The sequence below is a fragment of the Oryx dammah genome, unplaced genomic scaffold (assembly GCF_014754425.2).
Source record: "Oryx dammah isolate SB20612 unplaced genomic scaffold, SCBI_Odam_1.1 HiC_scaffold_5, whole genome shotgun sequence".
Taxonomy (NCBI): domain Eukaryota; kingdom Metazoa; phylum Chordata; class Mammalia; order Artiodactyla; family Bovidae; genus Oryx; species Oryx dammah.
In genome coordinates, this window is record NW_024070189.1 from 16,560,631 (window position 1) to 16,579,292 (window position 18,662).

The 18,662-nt window shown below is 37.4% G+C and overlaps 1 protein-coding gene across 4 annotated transcripts in view; it reads left to right on the forward strand.

Annotated features, from left to right (window-relative positions):
• Positions 1 to 18,662, forward strand: part of KIAA0825 (KIAA0825 ortholog) — a 434,350-nt gene that overhangs the window by 32,897 nt on the left and 382,791 nt on the right. The window lies entirely within an intron of this gene.

Below are 18,662 nucleotides of genomic sequence, written 5' to 3' on the forward strand. Positions count from 1 at the left end.
TAAAGAGATAGTATTTACTGTATTTTCTGTATTCCAGCAGCTGTTCTAAATAGTATCCATGGATTATCTCATGTAACCTCATAACAACACTGTATTGATCTCAGTATTTTATAGATATGGTAGAGGCACACAAGGAGAACATTATAAAACTAGTAAGTAATGGAGCTAGAATTCCACCACTAGCATTGTTATCCCAGATCTCACACCCTAAGCCCCCACTACTCAAAGTGCGGTCCCCAAGCCAGCAGTATCACCATTACCTGGGAACTTCTCAGAAATGCAGACTCTCTGACTCCACCCCAGTATCACATCTTATATGCTATCTTGAGTATTCCTCTTATATATAAAGTGCATCATAAAAAAATTAATAACTAAATGTAAACAGCGATCCAAGCTATCTGGAAATAACTTGTATAAAGAACCAAAAGAAAAAAAAAACAAAAACCCTAGACCATAAACAGCAAGTCTTTCTACTGGGCAGCTAGCTACCTCTATATCTGAGACTTTCTCACAATCACATTGTAGCACACTGCCTTTGAATGCAGACTCTAGACAGACTGCCTATGTGTGAACCTCAGCTCCTATTTCTAGCTATAGACCCCAAGAAGGTTACGTAGCTCTCTTTATGTCAGCTTCATCTTCTGGGAATGAGATCTAAAACTGTACTTACTTCACAGGGTTGTTGTGAAGATGAAACAAGTTAATCCATGGCAAGGTTTTAAAACAGAACCTGATATCACCTGATATAAGTGATAAATGTTTTCTGCTATGGATGTTGTTAGTTATGATTCCCATCTTAAAGAGTAGAATGAAGTCTCATCTCATACTTGTTAATAAACTGGCAAATATTTTTGTTAGCAGGGCTTACCATGTAAAGGGATATCTTTACTGTTAGAGTCCAAATCATAAATTTTAGTTTTTGTATTTTCTGCAAACTCTCTCCTTGCGGCACTTTCTGCCTGTGAGTTCTCCTAAACACCACTTCATTGTGGTACTTAACTAGTAAGTCCAGTGCACTCAATTCAAAATCAACATGAAACGTGACGGCATAGTAAATTTTTAAATGTAGTGTCTGCTTTTAAACAAAATAAAACTAATGAATGAGGCTTGTATGCCCATTTGGCCAACCACTTGGAGAAGTAGTACAGAACAGTCAGAATAAGGTGTCTGTTTAAAGGCTGAATGCTTCAGAAGCTGCTTGTTTTCTTTTGGACATTGTTCTGATGTTGTACATACAGTTAATCATGATAGTCTTTAGGGGAGTAATGGTTTAGTGTGCAGGCACTCACTTAACAGCTATTTAAGATTGCATCTAATGTGTGAAGTGAGGCTGCATGTTCCTGAAAAGTACCACTTTGAAATCTCATTTGTGGAAGGCACTAAGATAAAAATAGTCAGTGAAAAGAATATCCTGGGAAACTTTTAAATTGTCAATTCTGGGACACATACCCAGAAAGTTCAGTTCGTTAGGCCTGGGATGAGGCCCACCTGGGTGTTTGAATTTTTAACAAATGGCCAAAGTGATTCTACTTAAACTAGTGTCCTCGAGTACCCCTGGAGAACCACTGCAGTAGTGGCGAAGACATGAATTGAAAAGAGCTTTTGTTGACTCCCCTTCCTTCTGGCAACATTGTCCTCTTTGATACTAGTGTTTTTCCATCCTGTGACCCAACTTTCTTATTTGTCCTCTCCACCCATCAGTGGTTCCCAAGCCAGTCTTTAATTTTTCTGCTTTTCTCTTGTTTTTTTTTTTTTACCTTTTCTCAAAGAATATATCTTTTGGATTTATCAGTCATATCTGTGCAGATGAGTCTACAAAATAACCACAAAAGTCTGTTTAATCTAAAAATCTCTAAGCCAAAATTCAGGTGCTGTAATCAATTTAGAGCCTATGGGCAACATTTAAAGAAAGAAGTAGTTCAGTTCAGTCGCTTAGTCGTGTCTGACTCTTTGCGACCCCATGAACCACAGCACGCCAGGCCTCCCTGTCCATCACCAACTCCTGGAGTTCACCCAAACTCATGTCCATTGAGTCGGTGATGCCATGCAGCCATCTCATCCTCTGTCGTCCCCTTTTCCTCCTGCTCTCAATCCTTCCCAACATCAGGGTCTTTTCAAATGAGTCAGCTATTCGCATCAGGTGGCCAAAATATTGTAGCTTCAGCTTCAACATCAGTCCTTCCAAGAAGAAGTAGTAAAAAAGAATAAAAAGAAGTGGTAAAAAGGAATAAAATAGGATGAAATGGAACAGATCAAAGCAAGAGAAGCAGTGTTTCATGAGACTTTCGTTTAAGATATGTGTGCACACCTACACATTAGATTGCAATGCATTTTGTTTGAACGTTGTAGGTCATAATTCAAAAAGTTTGAAAGATACTCTCTGAGTTTTGGTCTCCTGGACTTCAGTGTGACATTACAAGCACTATGTTTTCCCATGTGTTCCACTCCTATATCTGCTGCGTCTCTATTCTGGACATTACCAATTTGTATAATCCGTTCAAAATCATGCAGATATGGAAGTATGCAGGTCAGGAAGCAACAGTTAGAACTGGATATGGAATAACAGACTGGTTTCAAATAGGAAAAGGACTACGCCAAGGCTGTATATTGTCACTCTGCTTATTTAACTTATATTCAGAGTACATCATGAGAAACGCTGGACTGGAAGAAACACAAGCTGGAATCAAGATTGCCGAGAGAAATATCAATCACCTCAGATATGCAGATGACACCACCCTTATGGCAGAAAGTGAAGAGGAACTAAAAAGCCTCTTGATGAAAGTGAAAGAGGAGAGCGAAAAAGTTGGCTTAAAGCTCAACATTCAGAAAATGAAGATCATGGCATCTGGTCCCATCACTTCTTGGGAAATAGATTGGGAAATAGTGGAAACAGTGTCAGACTTTATTTTTGGGGGCTCCAAAATCACTGCAGATGGTGATTGCAGCCATGAAATTAAAAGACGCTTACTCCTTGGAAGAAACGTTATGACCAACCTAGATTGCATATTCAAAAGCAGAGACATTACTTTGCCGACTAAGGTCCGTCTAGTCAAGGCTATGGTTTTTCCTGTGGTCATGTATGGATGTGAGAGTTGGACTGTGAAGAAGGCTGAGCGCCGAAGAATTGATGCTTTTGAACTGTGGTGTTGGAGAAGACTCTTGAGAGTCCCTTGGACTGCAAGGAGATCCAACCAGTCCATTCTGAAGGAGATCAGCCCTGGGATTTCTTTGGAAGGAATGATGCTAAAGCTGAAACTCCAGTACTTTGGTCACCTCATGCAAAGAGTTGACTCATTGGAAAAGACTCTGATGCTGGGAGGGATTGGGAGCAGGAGGAGAAAGGGACGACAGAGGATGAGATGGCTCGATGGCATCACTGACACGATGGATGTGAGTCTGAGTGAACTCCGGGAGTTGGTGATGGACAGGGAGGCCTGGCGTGCTGCGATTCATGGGGTTGCAAAGAGTTGGATACGACTGAGCGACTGAACTGAACTGAACTGAAAATTGTTTTGTTGTGCGTTCTGTTAACATTTTCCTCCTACGTTTTTTTAAAAAATCTATTCATAAACTACCATTCTGTTATCCAGGATGAAATTTCAGAATTGCTTTGTAATAATTTAGCCCTTTCTATGTAAATTCCCCAATAGCATCATCTGACTGCCCTGGCCTGTCCTGTGGCCCAACCAAGCAGAAAATCTTATTGGCAACCCTTGTAGTCACCCACTCCCCAGCTAGCTTCCTGAAGGCTGCTTTGGGCATGCCCTGCCTGGTATCTGTGGCTGCCATCCACAAGACTGTGAGAGGCATTGTCAACAAGATGCCCTGCTCTGTATGATACCCACCTCTCTTAGCTCTTTCTGTTGTAATTGGTCTTTTTTTTTTTTTATTGCCAAGGAAGAGCCTCACCCTGGATTTTACCCTTTGCTACTTTCTGACGACATATCCACACATTTTCTGGCTCTTAGCATGACTCTAGTTTTGTCTGGTGTCTCTGATGACTTGGTCTAAAGTCCAAGCTTCTAATGCCTGGGACATGTCACACCTGCCTGGTTGTGCTCTCAGCTGTAATTGCCTGCCTTGGTAGTGACCCCAAACTCTTATCTAGTCTTACCTTGGAAAGTCATTTCAAAAGCTGTCTTTCCTTTCCTCACGGTCCCATCCTCTTCCTAGTCATCATCACCTTCATCTGGATTAACTCACTGTCCTTCTAACTGATCCTCCTACATCTCTTCTCTCACCCCACACCAAACCGTCTTAACACCCTGTTTAATAAATATTTGTAAAACAGTAGTCATGTACTGCCTTAGTAAGAAAAAACAGAAGAAAACCTTTTATGACTCCATATTCTCTGTAGAATAAAAGTACAAATATTTTCCTCCTGCAGAATAAAAGGCCTCAGCATATCCCGCTAGCCATGGCATACCTCTCCAATTTTATCTTTCGCTGTTTTCATTTGTGAATTTTCTGTTCTGGTTCTGCAAAGCAGTTCTCTATATGCTCCAGGAATGGTCTCACTGTTTTCATTACCAGGGCACCCTGTTGGTGAGTGTGGAGCAGACAGTTGTGGCTGAGGTCTAGCAGTAGGATCCCATTACATACAAAGAAACCTCATGTTGAGGACCTGATTACACGTTGACAATTAGAAGTTAGTAAGAGCCCAGGCTGCAGAAGAAAAGAGAAATGGACAGGAGACAAACTGATGAATTACTTCTCTTATTTACTGTCTGGCTGAGGCTCCTTATATCCTCCGGTCACTAGCTGTTGGATCATTCACAGAACTGGAAAGTGTTTGAATCTATATACAGGGAGAGATTAAGTGTCTTGGAACTAGGGGGCCCTGTGAGGCTACGGATTTTGTGAGATCACTGGACTTCCACCTTTATCTTCCTTTTCTTTGGCAACTTGACCTCTCTTTTCTTCTGCCCAAAGGGAATGTCTTACGGAACTTCTGGATCGCTTGTTACTTGAACCACTCAGTTAATACTACATTAGCTAATGCCTTGTAATATTTGTTTGTTTTTGTTTCTAATGCGTTAAAAGTAAGACATGCTCATTATAAGTTCAAACAAAAAATGATTATAAAGAGCAAAAATTTCCTTTTCCCTGTTCCTTTTTAGTTCTACCACCCACAGCTTAGCACTGCTGCTGATTTGTTGAATATCCTTCCTGATTTTGAGGAGGATAGGGGTTGGTTTTTTTTAAAGTATTGCATTGTATCATGATGCATATATAGTTTTACAATTTACTTTTCTAAGAAAACGCTATAGCATTCTGGAAATCTTTCCATCTCGTGCCATACAAAGCTGGATTTTCGTTTTTCATAGGTTTCGTTTCATTTTATATATGTTATATTGATATTGAAAATATTCCATGTACTGGACTTCCCAGGTGGTACAGTGGATAGGAATCTGCCTGCCAATGCAGGAGACACGGGTTTGATCCCTTGTCTGGGAAGAGTGCACGTGCCGCACACAACTGAAGTTCATGTGCCACGACTCCTGAGCCCCTGCACTCGAGCCCGTGAGCTCCAGCTGCTGAGCCCATGCACTACAACTACCAGAGCCCGTGCACCTGGGGCCTGTGCTCCGCAACAAGAGAAGCTATCACAGCAACTCAGCAACTGGAGAAACCCCACATGCAGCAAAGAAGACCCAGTGCAACCAAAAATAAGTAAATCAATAATTTTTAAAAAGATGTAAAAGATCCCATGAACTGACATCACATTATATATTCAGTTGGCCCAGGAATAGTCCCACCTTATGCCTTTCATCTCAGTATTTCATCAGTTTAGCTTTTGTCTCAGAGTTTTTATTTTTGAATGAAGCCTTATTTGATAGTTACGCATAAATAAACCAGGATAGGTTTTGATAGACCTGCACCTTGCTTGTCTCCATCCTGGCGTGTCCTCATATTTGAGACACCAGTACAGTGAACAGAATTCTCACTGTAACATATGGTTAAATTGGCCACTTCCCATTTCTGTTTCCCAGTGCTTTCCAGAAGTAATATAAGCTAGCACATCTTTTTCAAGGAGAGCAGGAAGGATGCTTGCTGATAAAGTAAATGCTCTCCAGCAGTTAGATCAGCTAGCTCCTTTGGAGCTCAGGGGGTGGCAGTGGCAGAATGCTCCGGGCTGCCAGCTCTGCTGGCCACTTGATGCAAAACCAGTTGTGCTGAGCCTGTGCTTTGGCCTGTGGATTGCACATTTCTCACCCTGTATTCAATTTTACCATAGAGTGAATACAATACCAGCTTTATATTGCTATAAGGATTTTATTATGTATCATATGATATACATCTACAACTATTTGTTTTATTGTAGGATAACACATTTTTTATTTTGTAACAACTGTTTTTGGTGACAGTGATTTGGGAGGGAGGAGAGAAGGAAAATAACTGAACATTCATCGGTTAGTAGTACTAAATTTCATTTGACTTGCCAACAAGAATTAAATGTGTAACCCACACTATGGAGGCTGTAGTGATATCACAGACCACATGAAAACAAGAAGACATAGAAGCATCAGCATCTATTGCACAGTCTTATTTTCAGACCGTGCCTGAAAATATGACTTTTTCATGATTGATGCTTCACTGCAGAAGGTACATTTGTGTACCACTCTGTGCCAGTGCAGGAGACATAGGTTTGATCCCTGGTTTGGGAAGATGAGCAACAAAGCCTGTGCACCTCAACTGTTGAGCCTGTGCTCTACAACGAGAGAAGCGACCACAGTGAGAACCCTGCCTCCCGCCACTAGGAAAAAGCCCACACAGCAATGAAGAACCAGCACAGCTGAAATAAATAATAATAATAAAAAATCTGTATGCCAGTGCAGGAGCCGCTGGAGATGCAAGTTCGATCCCTGGCTCGGGACAATCCCCTGGAGAAGGAAGTGGCACCCCTCTCCAGTATTTTTGCCTGAGAAATCCCATGGACAGAGGAGCCTGCCAGGCTATGTCCATGGGGTCGCAAAGAATTGGACATGACTAAGCGACTGAGCACACACACACTGTGAAATGTGACTTTTCATTTAGATCGAGTGACTGTACTAAATTAATTCCGCTCATATTCAGTTTCAGGTTTTCTTGTGCATGTATGGAAGGTGAAACAGTAACTGTTACTGTATTGTCTCTGTTAAAAGAACTTTACCAGCTCTTAAACGATGCAGTTTTACTTCAGTATCATTGTATATTTCTAGTAAAAAGATCAATTCCAATAATGGTTCAAGTTTCTTGTCTAATACGTGGGATCAAAGTAAAGCATTCAGAAGTTCTTTCTGTAAAATGTGAAACACATGATATTGTGAAGTGAAAGTGAAGTTGCTCAGTCGTGTCTGACTCTTTGCGACCCCTTGCGACCCCATGGACTGCAGCCTACCAGGCTCCTCCCTCCATGGGATTCTCCAGGCAAGAGTACTGGAGTGGATTGCCATTTCCTTCTCCAATTGTGATATTGTGAATTGTGATATTGCATGAATTGTGATATTGTGAGTACTATTGTAAATTGAATGACAAACTGCAACATACATGGTAAAATTACTTGGTCTTGGTGATGTAAAAAATATTCTGAAGTAGAATATAACATCATAAAATATTTTGAATAAATTTAGAGCCTACAGAGAGTAGTATACTCAGAATATGTTGTACATATTTGTGTAATTCATAATTGCCTCTAAGAGTTTATAAAATCTACCAACCTAAATAGAAGATATATTCTCAAAAAGTACCAATATGCTTATACATGCACAAAATAACCAGCCTGTAAATTTTTATAGTTAGGTTGATGCTGATAAAAAATAACAAGCATAGCTGTATATATTTTTTCTGTTTGGATTTTAGAAATTTTTGAGACTTTGAAGAGTAAGTTTATAAATCAATTAAAGTTCCTACCATGGCATTAAATACTTTTGTTAAAATGTTCTCTAAATTTTGTTTGCAGTTTCCAGCAAAATATACTGGGAATATTTAGTCAAAGCATTTAACAAATGGAAGTCAAAAAATTCAGTTTATGTGAAGATTTTAGGGAATTGCAGTTACTGAACCCAGAGCTTGTAAACAGGAGGACTTTGAACTATTTCCCTCTGAAATCAAGGGGAAAACTGAACAAATTAATTTATAAGAACTCAAATGATATATAAAATATAACAGTGAAATTCCATAATTGTGTTTTGAAATACATACACTTATGGGGAGAAATATTTTGATGGAGCTCATATTTTTAATTAAATAAGTATATATTTTGGTTCAGAATGAAGTTAACCTGGAAAAACCTGCAAGTTTGTAGTATCTAAATCAAGCAAAACATTGAAAATAAGCATACATATTTAGTTGATGGATTTGTGTTTTTAGCTTATTGGTCAAAAAAGGCAGTTTGCATAGAAGCAAAAAAGTAAAAACTGTAAAAATAATTTGGCTAAATTATTTGTGTATTTCATTATTACAAATTTAAATTGGCAATGTTTTTCTGTAGTGAATTTGCTCTGAACTTAATATTATTTACCAGTAGATTTGCACCTGAAAAAAATGTATACAGAAAAGTCACTTGGCAATGTCAACAATTTAAAATTTACTAAACATAAAATGTATCTTGGAAAGTTATAAAAATAATGCGATCATATTTTAAAAATACGTTCTTTAGAAAACTGTGAGGGATGATACAACTAAGAAATTGATTAAAGTATATGTAATGTACTAACAACCATCTGTTTTTGTATTTTTGATGTCAATATAAAGATTTTTTACTTCAATAGGCATAGATATCAGAATTTTTAAAAAGAATTTGAATATAATTTTATGTAGGTCCACATATATTATAAAGCCACTTACTTGATTTGTGAGTATACATCTCAAAAATTATATAATTTTATTTATTTTAGTACGCTTTGTATTCCAAAAATTTCCTAATTTAGATGATAAATTATATAATATATGCTTCATCCCCTCCTTCCTAAATTCCATTTCCCCTTTCCCAAATGATTGCTTTATGTTTATTATATATGACTGTAATTCTTATACTTAAAATTCGTTACTTCTAAAACGAACACTCCCTTTCCCCATACAAATTAAAAATTAGCTCTTTCCTTTGATTTTTCTCTTTTGCTTAAGTGTATGGTTTATCTCCCAGTCACTTAGAGTTGAAATCTTGCTGTGAACACTGATTCCTTTCTCACCTTTACAAAGATCATTCTGGTGGGAGGATAGAAAATGTGTTAGGAGATGATGCAGAAAATAGGGAGACACTTTAGCAAACTGCTGTATTAATCCAGCTGATGGAGTTTGAATTTCACAGGTGCAGTATGAGAACAGGATTGAATGAGACAAAACCTGGTAGTGTAATTCGTGAGAGAGCGTTAGAATGTGGGGGTGACTCCCACGTTTCTGACCAGTACCTAGGCTGAGAGTGATGCTGTTAGCTGCTATGGGGACCTCGAGAAAATGAAGACATCTCAGAGGAAAGGTAATAAAACTGGGGGCATATTGAGTTTGAGGTACCTGTGGAATATCCAAGGGACTTATCCAGTGTGGAGTTGGACACTTCAAACAGGAGCTCCAAACACAAGCGGTAGTGGGAGACATGGGCACGGATGAAATTGTTCAGTCAGAGGTCCAAGGGAAAGAGACAGAACAGGGGACTGGTGAGGGAAACCGAGCTGTGGTGTCTGAGCCGGATCTGGGGGAGAAAGTGCCCCAAGAGCACTTCCTCTGGGGAAGGAGGGGCCTGGGACTGTGGAGTGTAGCAGACTGGAGGGAAGGCTTGCACTTGGCAACTTTGAGGTTCTAGAACCATCGGAAGAATTCAGGCCCAGCTTAGGAAATGTTCCCAGAAATATTTCACCATTTGAAACTTTTAGATTTAAGTTTCATAAATTAAGCTTCAAAGATATAATCATTTATGTATAACTCTACAGGTAACATTTATTCTATTACTCCTCTACAAACTTACTATCAATATTCATTTTTACTCTGAATTGTTTGAAGTTTCACATTGTGTGTATAGGACATGTTGATTGGTATAGAGTGCATTTTTTTTAACATCTTGTAAAGAACATCAGTTTTATGGTACTTTCTCGGTGGTCCAATGGTTAAGACTGTGCATCCAGTGTAGAAGGTGTGGGTTTGATCCGTAGTGGGGCAACAACTAAGATCCCACATGCCACACAGCATGGCCAAAACATTTAAAAAAAGATTTGGAAAAAAAAGAGGGGACGTCAGTTTTATTGTAATTTCACACAAAGAACTATTCTAGAAATTTGACTTTGAAGTTGAGTCAATCCAAAGCAATTTTTAAAATCTCTTTAGACTTCATTCTTAGGACCTATTTCTCAAGGGTTTCTATGCATAAAATTTTAATGTTTTTACATTTTATTTTTACTTATTAGTTCTTCCTTTTCAAAGAATGTGTTCTGTTATCTTTAGACTTTATTTAGTAATTAAATTACCTAATTTAAGTAGATTTCTTTCTACAATCCATACCTCCACATTGCCTCTTATATGCTCCTTTTGGTCCCTCTGTTTTGGTGTATGATTCGTCTTTTAGTTGAAAAATACTGGGTTCTTTCATCACAATTACAGTCATCGGTCTGATAATCCTATGAGTCAATCTACACGAAACAAGAAGCGCATATCAAACTCCTGGCAGGTTTAGTTAAAATTAAAATGCACGCTCAACTGTAGAGATTGTCAAGTGTGGAAATAATATTTGTCCAGCTGGACAGCTTTCTTTTGTAGTTGCTAAATGAAAGTGGAGATTCTGTCTGCTCCTTGAAAGCTTCTGTGTCATGAAGGTAATTTGGGCTGTTTGTGGTTTGACAGGGATGATTAAAATCAGATGAAGTGAAGGGAAGCAAGCGTGAGAAAGCGAAATCGACACTGACGCTCTCTATTATTTGCAGCTTGGATCCTGATGACTATGTTGATACGAGAGATTCACTGTTGAGATATGTTAAGCAGCAGATAAAGTAAAAAGCAAGTCTAGTGATGGCTTTTCAGATTTAACATGAAGAAATCCAATATTGACTTTCACTGATTGCATTTTAAATAAATTTTCAGGTCATTTCATATGAATTTGTTTATAACCAACAACACATTATCCGTCTGTTGAACTGTAGAATTAGGAAGTATACTGCAAAGGCAGTATAACAGAAAATTAAACATTAAAGAAGTAGATCACATGATTAAAATAATAGGATTTTAAAACTAGAAGGGTCCTTACAGATCACTTTCATCTAATTTCCTTTTTTGGTAGATGGAAACTAGAAAGACTTTTAAGGTATCACATTTAAATGTTATTTGAAAACATAAATGAATGTAAAATCCTCGTTTTTTACCACAAATATATTTTATCTTTTCACAGTATTTTAAAAAATGATTTGAGTTGATAAAATTCATTCCAAAATAGTGTAATCCATAATTGTAGATAACTTTTTTCTGTTTAAAGATAATACACAAATTAAGTTATTATGGTTATATGTTTTTATAAGTTGTATTACCTACATTGATGAAGTAAATACCTTCTATAAACATATTTTTCTACTGAAAGCATTATTTGTAGAAGGAGTTATAGCAAAAAGCTATTTCATGGTGTTAACCAAAGACAGAAAAATATAGCTAAATTTGATGAAATTGTTGTTGTTTAGTTAGTAAGTATTGTCCGACTCTTTTGCAATCCCATGAACTATAGTCCACTAGACTCCTCTATCTATGGGATTTCCCAGGCAAGAATGCTGGAGTGGGTTGCCATTTCCTCCTCCAGAGGATTTTCCTGACCTAGGAATCAAACTATAGTTATATATATTTATGTGTATGTACCCACACCCCTACATACACATAAATATGTATAACTAAAATCTTCGGTGGTATTTAGGCAAGGTAGTGAACTGATCTGAATTGGTTTGTAACGTGAGAAGTCTAATGCCCGTATGCACTGTAGATAGCATCCTGGTGATACAGTTAAATTCAGCAGTTCTAACTCTGACTACCTGGAGTTTGCACAGTCACAGCAAGTTAGTCTTTGTCCTACAAGACTGCCCCCATTTCAGACGTGAACAAGTGAGGTCTGCACTGGATATACCTGCTCTTCCTGGCTGATACAAATTCAGGGGCTCCCACAGGTTCACTAATTCATTTGAATGACTCACAGAACTCAGGAAGTACCATACTTATGATTACAGTTTTATTAAAAAGGATAAAACTCAATAATAGCCAAATGGAAGAGACACATAGGACGAAGTAATGAAGAGGGTAGGAGTAGCAAAAACCAAATACAAATTTCTTATTATACCCCAAGATGTGAGTCTTGGAGACCAGATAGTGTTCCAGATTTAGGACGCTGGTACAGAAAGAAGGCGAAGTTACTTTTAAGAGCAGTGGTGACCATTTAATATATTAGCAGGAGAAAGGGTCAAAGTATTTGATGACCATTTAAAATAGAGGTCAGCAAACATTTTCTATTAAAGGCCAGATAGTAAATATTTTTTAGTGTTTGTGGATGACATATGGCCACCCTAGCATATTCTTTTTGTTTTTAATTTTTACAACATGTTAGAAATGTAAAAAGCCAGTCTCAGCTTGCAGGCCATAGAAAAGACAGACCATGCCATAGTTTTCCTACACAATACTAGGCATGGGAGAGGGAGATTAGATAGGTGGTGACCCTATAACATAGGAAGAAAAGTCATTTTAAGAAAAAGATTTTGCATTAAATTTTGGACATATTGAGTTTAAGAGATCTTTGAATCAGCAAAGTGCATTGTCTAGTTTAAGTACTTGGATATGTGTGTGACCATTTTGGAGAGTTAGCGACATACACTTGAAATTTTTACCATCAAGATAACAGATCAAAGAGGTTATGAGAAGCATGCCAAGTAAGAAGAGAACCAATAATTCCAGCATGAGATGGATAAGAAGAGAAGCATAAGACAAAGTTCTCTATTCCTCTTTCCAGTTCAGGCAAGGGAAATAAGGAGAGTTGAGAATGCTATAAAATGAAACTAATAGGAGGAGATTTTTGAGGTACGAGGGAAAAAATCCAATGAACAAAAATAAGACAAAATTGCTTAGATTAAAATAAATCTACAACAGTTAAATTACATAAAAAGAAGTAATTGCTTTGAATGAAAATGCTCAAGGAAAGTATTTAGAATGAGAAGCAGGTCTAGAGAGAAAACTGTGGTGAATATCAGTGTTCAATGTCAGAGATGAGAGAGGAGCCAATCAAGATGTTTATTTGCTTAAATAAAAACTACTCTTGTTAATTTATACAAACAAAAAGAAGTGGCTGTTGGGCACTTAAGCAGGGAAAGGATTTATCGTATCTCACAGAACCAAAAAGAAACTGTTTGAGCAGTCAGTAAGTCAGAGGAGGAAAGGAACTGGGCTATTACAGGGGCCTCGGCCAAAATGATCCATTTACCTATGTACCCTCTCTTGGGAGGCTCGAAGTAATGTGATTGGTTTACTACCAGTGATTCCCTGTTCCTGCCTTCATTCCAGATAGCGTAATTCATTTAGTATGCACCTGATGGTTCAGCTTGCGTCAGACTTCTGACCCTGAATCAATCAGTTATGACCAGGAAAGCTGGGTCCTCTAGCATTGAAATGCACCACCATTGTATATCTGATAGTATATATGAGATTAAAAAAAAGAAATGTGAGCTGGCCAGCTACCGAAGTGGGGACTCCTTCGAGGAGCCTCTGCATCAACGGTGTAAGAGACTAGAAGGGAACTAGGAAGGCATAATACTTAGGAAAATTGACAAGAGAGAAGACAACTTTAAGAAAGAATAGCCGTCAGTACCAAGGAGTGCAGAGACTAAGTAAGATAGGGACTGAAAAATATTTTGTCAATTTCCGTATAAAGCCAGAGGCAGAAACCAGATTGCTCTGGGCCAAGAAGTGAGGGATAAAAACATAAGATTAAGAAATATGGGCTGCTATTTTGAGATGCCAGGCTATGAAAGGAAGGGGATCTAAGGAGGGTTTTGTTGGTTTGAAACTTGAACATGTTTATAGTCAGCTGAAAGGGATATTGATGATGGTAGGAGTAGTTGATGGTAATTGATGGTACAAAGCCCCCAAAAGTCATAAAAGGGTATTTTAATGGATGGATTTATTTATCAGATTGATTTAATTAATTATATTACCAAAATTTAGGAGAGTAGTATCACATTAATTTAACTCATCAATAATATTAACAGTTTAGGATAAATTCTTCAACTTCTAACTTCTTTAGAAGCATCCACTTCAATACAAAATGCATGCTAAGTTCAAAGCATTCTTGCCTAATTATTAAAATAGAGTTCCTTAAAAATATAATTGACATCTCATAAATTGCTTAGTATCCCCATTTGCTACATAACATGCCTTCTTTTTTAAAAGGGCTTCAATAACTTAACTTTCTAAGGCAGATGTACTGTTTTCCAAATTACTAAGGTTTTACGGTACTTGAAAATTCATAAGTTAATCATAACCCCATGATTTGTGACATTATTTAGTTCTAATCTCAAAATATATAATTTTATGACTTTTAAATCATGTGAAATATGAATTCTAAGCTATAAAAATTGCTTAAATTAAATTCATTTTCAATTATCTTGATTTTACTGTAGTATTAAAGCAAGAGATGCTAGGATTGCATGTTGAAAATTATAAAGAGTTCTTAAAATGAAAATATTTTCTGGAAAGAGAGGTGCACTGAAAAATAAAGCAATGTCAATTTGGTGAGTAAAGCATATGACAATTAATTCTGTTTGCTTGTCAAGTTACAGTAGTGTATTCTGACTGATCCTGTCAATTTCTGCTTCATACATACACATACATATATTACTAATAGAGGAGTTACAATGAAGTATTTTATATATTTTATCAAAGGGGATTTTAATAGCTGTAATATATTAATATGAGTACTTATTGGATGTATATCAATATTCTAGCTCATATAATTATGATAATCAGAACTTCCACAGTAATTAGTGGAAAGCACAGCAGTCTAGGGAAAAGCTATATATAGCTGAGAGTTGCAAAAATAAATTGAAGAAAATAACAAGTTCATTTTTTCCTGTTATGACTTTAATGTATAAGGTATTTGAAACGATTATCAGCAAAAGGAGATCCATTTGAGTTGTTTCTCAGTCTTTGGGGAGGCCAAAACAATAAAATTTCAACTCTCAATAATTGATGAAAAGAAATAAATTTTTGGCAACTCTGAAGTATCATAGGGAAAGATCTAGCCTTAAAAAAATAGAACAAAAAATTGGAAATTACATAGGCTTCATAATGAATGAAATTTATAATTATTCTATGGAAAGCTGTTAAATATATATGGCAAGTCAACATGTGTAAGATAAAAAGGTATGATTTTATACAGAGAGTTTAAAACATAGTGAATTAAGGACAGACAGCCTTCGAAGCAGCCTGAATCCCAGCTTTGCCACTTCCTATATAAGCGATCTCAGGCAAGTCACCAACCTCTCTGTGCCCCAGTTTCTACATCTTTATTATATAGATTATAATAGAGCCCGGGCTTCCCTGATGGCTCAGTGGTAAAGAATCTTCCTTCCAGTGCAGAAGATGTGAGTTCAATCCCTGGGTCATGATATAGGGAGTCCCCTGGAGAAGGAAATGGCAAGCCATTCAGTATTCTTGCCTGGGGAATCCCATGGACAGAGGAGCCTCTATAGTCCATGAGGTTGCAATAGAGTTCAATACAACTTAGCAACCAAACAGCAAGTATAATATTACCTGTTACATGGGATTAAAGTCTTGGGACTTTAGTCTTGGGATTCAGTCGTGTCTGACTCTTTGTGACCCCTATAGACTGTAGACTGTCAGGCTCCTCTGTCCATGGGGATTCTCCAGGCAAGAATACTGAAGTGGGTTGCCATTTCCTTCTCCAGGGGATCTTCCTGACCCAGGGATCAAACCCAGGTCTCCTGCATTGCAGGGAGACTCTTTACTGTCTGAGCCACCCAGGGAAGTCACATAGGATTAAGATAAGAATTAAATGAGTAATTAGGACAATGCATGGGCCATATAAATGCTACATAAGTTAGTTGTTATTATCTTTAATATATTTAGTCATTATACCTTTAATCCATGTCCCAATAAATGAATTCACTGAACTACATAAAATTGTCAAGATTTAATAAAAGTTAAATTTTTAATTATATAATGTTGGCAGGATTTTGTGAATGATACAGGAAAACAACTTTCTGACTAGATATGAATGGAAAAGTAAAAATGAACCAGGCCAGAAGAAAAGGCTGGTTCAGATTTAAGGATGATGGCCTGGTCAAAGTTTGTTTTCACTTTGCTTCTTTATCAAATCAGCAAATTTAAGCCAAACAAGAATATAGTACAAATAACACAAAAAACACCAAGGATACACGATGGCCGTAAAGATATGACCCCTAACGTCTCCTTTTTCCTTGTGGAGGCATAACGCCCACAGGTCAGTTGCTCTCAGACATCTTTTGTTGCGTAAAGACTGTGTTAGTTCAGAGGAACCCAGAAACGGGCTGATTGCTTTTTTAGAATATTTTAGGGAGCTGCAGCTTATGAAATGGAACAGTACAGGGCATCTTCCTGTTATGGTGAAAGAAGGTCTTGCTGCTCACGTTTCCTTTTTTCACATAATATTTCTTGCTAAAGTTATAAATTCTGCTTTAGCTTTTCATGTAGTAGTCCTGGGGAAAGGGAAGAATTAAAACTAGCTCTGAGAGTCTGGGATACAGAAAAAAATGATGGTATTGATGAATGAATGAAATAGTCCATGGGAAGAGTTAATCTGAGGGACTCAGAAATATATCCTTTAGTTCAGTTCAGTTCAGTTCAGTCACTCAGTCGTGTCCGACTCTTTGCAACCCCATGAATCGCAGCACGCCAGGCCTCCCTGTCCATCACCATCTCCCGGAGTTCACTCAGACTCATGTCCATCGAGTCCGTGATGCCATCCAGCCATCTCATCCTTGGTCGTCCCTTTCTCCTCCTGCCCCCAATCCCTCCCAGCATCAGAGTCTTTTCCAGTGAGTCAACTCTTCTCATGAGGTGGCCAAAGTACTGGAGTTTCAGCTTCAGCATCATTCCTTCCAAAGAAATCCCAAGGTTGATCTCCTTCAGAATGGACTGGTTGGGTCTCCTTGCAGTCCAAGGGACTCTCAAGAGTCTTCTCCAACACCACACTTCAAAAGCATCAATTCTTGGGTGCTCAGCCTTCTTCACAGTCCAACTCTCACATCCATACATGACCACAGGAAAAACCATAGCCTTGACTAGACGGACCTTAGTCAGCAAAGTAATGTCTCTGCTTTTGAATATGCTATCTAGGTTGGTCATAACTTTTCTTCCAAGGAGTAAGCGTCTTTTAATTTCCTGGCTGCAGTCACCATCTGCAGTGATTTTGGAGCCCAAAAAAATAAAGTCTGACGCTGTTTCCACTGTTTCCCTGTCTTATTTCCCATGAAGTGATCCTTATCCTACCATTTTTTAGAATACTGCAAATTTATGGCTGGAAGAAACATCAGAGCCTAATAAATCCATTCACCTCATTTTATGAATGAGGAGCCTAAGTTCCATCCCTCTGGAAAGACTGAATGATTCATCCAAAGTCACAGAGGCATTGGCTGACCAGGATCAGAAGTCAAGTGATGTTTAGAGTTAAATGGTGTTTTATTACTGAACAACATTTTCAAACGTGTTGTTATATGTGGTACATATAATTATTTTTAATTGATCAAGATATTCCACTTCCTTACTGTGCTATTTAACCGTGTTTGTTTTAGGCTAGATCATAATATTGAATGGTAAGGCTTCATGTGAGCTAGAGCAGGTGGATATATTAACTCCACAGTCTGTCCGTAGATATGAAAGCCATGTGACTCAGCTCCCTGGGGTTTCTCACAAGAGAAGAAATCACATGATCCAGATATTTCCTTTACTAACTAAATTTCAGTGTGAATTTCTTCCTAAGGGTTGGTTTTTCTCTTTCACTCCTTTTTGATCATGTAGATCTTAAGGAGAATGGCAACCAGGATCTTTATTATTGAAGAAACCATAAAAAGATAAAATAAGAACTCTAACCATTTTATGTGTTAAAATAAAGAAGACTCCTTAGGATAGAAAGGTATCATTTTAAAATATGTTAAAGGACAAATGAGAGTCCAAAATTACTTTTGTGTGCTTTCTTTTGATCACATAGGGTATCAGTTTTATTGCTTTACTGTAATCTCTTCTGGCAGTGCTTATAATATTTTCATATTTTATTATAGTCACGGTTCTTAGAAATTTTTAACTCAACTGTTTTAATTTGCCTATGGCTGAAATTTGACCTACAGATATTTGGCTTAGATATAATTCATCGAACATAACTCATCTTTAAAAGGCAATAATTAATCTTATATCAGGTGCTAATACTTGTTTGAAATATTAAACAGTTCTTTTAATCTTATACATAAAGTGATCAGAAACATTATAGGAGAATGAACATTTAAAAAGCGTTATTGAATGGAAATTCAAAAACAAAGTTATTGTACTTTAAAAAGTTATCATCCCACCTTTAGTTAATCATAGATTAGGGTAAGAGACTTCATTCATTGTGTAAAATTACAATTGTGTCCCTAATGACAATTTGTAGGAACATAAAGTTAAAGTGAACTCGCTCAGTC